The sequence below is a fragment of the Elephantulus edwardii genome, unplaced genomic scaffold (genome assembly GCF_000299155.1).
Source record: "Elephantulus edwardii isolate Elephantulus edwardi_28Jun2011 unplaced genomic scaffold, EleEdw1.0 scaffold00010, whole genome shotgun sequence".
Lineage (NCBI taxonomy): Eukaryota > Metazoa > Chordata > Mammalia > Macroscelidea > Macroscelididae > Elephantulus > Elephantulus edwardii.
The window spans coordinates 18371248-18374228 of NW_006399760.1; the positions used below are offsets into that span (position 1 = coordinate 18371248).

Consider the following 2981-nt stretch of genomic DNA (forward strand, 5'->3'; position numbering starts at 1 on the left):
TTTTACAAACGTAGACTTTTATTAAAGGCTGCTCAATCCCCCAATGAAGATCTTTAGTTACAAAACAGTTTCCCACACAACTGCAAGTTAAGAGATTGGAATGGTACTCTGAAAACAAAATATGTGAGAAATACTAGACCAAGTAAAAACATACAAGACCCCTATAATCAACTTTTCCACAACTCTCGATCAAGCTACTGCACTGCACTTAACAAGCCAGGCAGTGACAGCTAGTGCGCTGCATCAGCACACTGGGGGACTCAGCCTCCGTCCCTGGGTCAGGAGAGACTGGGGGAGCCAAGTAAGGACTGGAAAGGCGCTGCCTTCAGCTTTGACAGAGGAAGAGGAATGAATGGAGAAGGCACACTTTGTGCCTCTACTCATCTGTGTTCATCACTCGGCAGTTGCAGATGAAGCGAGATATTCAAGAGGAACAATCTAAAGAATTTTGGTTTACTCTCCCAGCTTTTATTTCTGTTTTGTGCTTTAAAAAGCCTGGAAATTTGGGGAAGCTCTGGTGGCCTAGTGGCAAGGAGCTGCAACTACAATCCCAGAGGCGCACGGTTCAAATCCATCAGATGCTCTGCCGGGGAAGGAGGGGCAGTTTCCTCCTGTACCAGTCAGATCTGATTTGACGGTACACTCACACAAAAATAATGAATTTTTTTTAAAAAAAAAAGCCTGGAAATTTGAGTTTTCTGCTCAAATTCCAGAGTGCAGGTAATTCCCTCCATCATTTCTGGGAAACAAAGGGAAGGGGAAGGATTATACCTTAGTTTTTTTAAACGGAAACACTCTTTCCCTAGAATGTAACTAAGGTTTGCAACAATGTGAAAAGCACATTATAAAAGGGAAAATATGCAGAGCAGATTACTCACTACCTATGTGCAACACAATCAAAATAATTCAAGTCATAAATCTCACCACTCCCAGAATTATCTCACTCATGTCATAAAATTCATTCTGTGAAACTTCAGAAGTGACACAATAAATCTGATTAGACAAACGTTACAATATACTGTGGCCATGATATATAACACAGGGCTAAGTTTAGTCCATATCTTTTTTTCATTTACAGTTGCCAAGGGGGGGAAAATTGGCCTTATTATACTGATGAGGTTTTCCCTCCAATTTTTACATGTTTTTCAAAAAAGTTTACAAAACTGCCCATCCCACAAAGATGGTTGGCATTTTTATTTATTCAGCACTTGAATTGCTGAGAATATTGTTTATATTGTAAGGACTGTTCTGCTTTTCTAAAGCTTTCTTTAACTTTAAGCTCGTCTAACTTTCTCCATAATTTTTCACGTTCCAATTCCTTCTTTTTCTCTCTCTGTCTTTCAGCTTTGTATGTATGAGCTAGTAGGGTCATCAAAAAGCTTGCCATTAATTTCCATTAGCGTTTTCAGCACGTTATATACCAGTGCTACAATCGTCGGGTTCCAGTGTTCTTTGGAGATTTTGTACAAACTGCCAAACATAATTTTGTCTATGTTCTCCTCAATCAAACTAAGAATATACTCGTTATTCCAGAAGTATAATGCCCTTTCTGCAACCTGAAAATGAGAACTGGACACACACTTGGATATTTGTTTACAAAGTGGCTCTTCAATTTTTTTGAACTGTGTTGGTTCAGTGACATCGAAGATTTCTTCAGTTTCTCCTAAAAACATCACCTCTTTCTGACTGCATGTTTTTGGCCAAAATTTTATCAGTCCTCTGATCACTGGTTCTGTTAGTGTTGTATCTTTTTCCAGGAACTGTACAACACAATAGCCTAGCTGAGCATGAAACAAAGCTAATCCTTTTGCAGTATGCATAGGAATAAGAACCTTCAGTAGAAACTGTTTATGTTCTGCTTTCAGTGGCAATGCAAAGCCATTGATAATACTTCCTAATATTTCTAGGAGTTCAGCAACACCATTGAAATGTTCTGTTTCATATATAAACCTGGGGAAAATGTTATTAGTTTTCTTTTTTTTTTCAGAGAATTACTTATTTCTTTTTTTAAAAAAACTTTTTTTAAATTTATTTATTGTACATGTACCGGAGGGAAATTTTCCCTCCATCTCCGGCAGAGCATCTGGTGGATTTGAACCGTGTACCTCTAGGATTGCAGTACAGCTTCTTGCCACTAGGCCACCAGAGCTCCCTGTTATTAGTTTTCTGATGGATGCTCTTAATCCAAGAAATTTCCCCTAAATTCAATGTAGAACAGTCTTCAGAAGGTACGTTCTCTGTGATCGTCACTATCAAAAAGCTCCAGGAGTTGCTGTACAAACTTCTGATCAATATATCTCTTTGCAATGCTAGGCTGGAAATCAGGGCTCTCCAAAAACCTCAAGAAGAATTCATACACCAATTGAATATGAGGCCAAGAGGCCTCAAGTCTGGGCTCATCTTCTTCTGGGTCAAAATCTGGGTTATCACTTGGAGGAAGGGTCTGGAAGATGTTAGCACTAATCATTTTTACTATATCAGAATACACTGATTCAACAAGTACACCACAATTAGTTGAAACATACTCAACCAGTTCATTTAGTGTTGCTCTTTTAATTTCTTTGCTCTTCAAGTCTGGAGGCAGAAGTTCAAGCTGCTTTGAAGGAAATAGCAAAAAATAAGGCCCCCAGAATAGATGGTATACCAATTGACATATTTCAGCTAACAGATGCTGCCGAGGATGTGCTCACCAAGTTGTGCCAAGAAAGCTGGAGAACAACCACTTGGCCAACTGACTGGAAGAGGTCTATATTTGTTCCCATCCCAAAGAAGGGCAACCCAACTGAGTGTGGAAATTGCAGAACAATATCATTGATTTCACGTGCAAGCAAGATTCTACTGAAGATTATCCAAAAATGACTGGAACAGTACATCAGCAGAGAACTGCCAGAAGTCCAGGCTGGTTTTAGAAGGGGTCATGGTACTAGGGATATTGTAGCTGATGTTATATGGATCTTAGCTGAAAGCAGAGAATACCAGAA

The 2981-nt window shown here is 39.2% G+C and overlaps 1 pseudogene; it reads right to left on the reverse strand.

Annotated features, from left to right (window-relative positions):
* Positions 1–1197: 1197 nt before the first annotated feature.
* LOC102876785 overlaps positions 1198–2981 on the reverse strand; it is a 3176-nt pseudogene continuing 1392 nt past the window's right edge.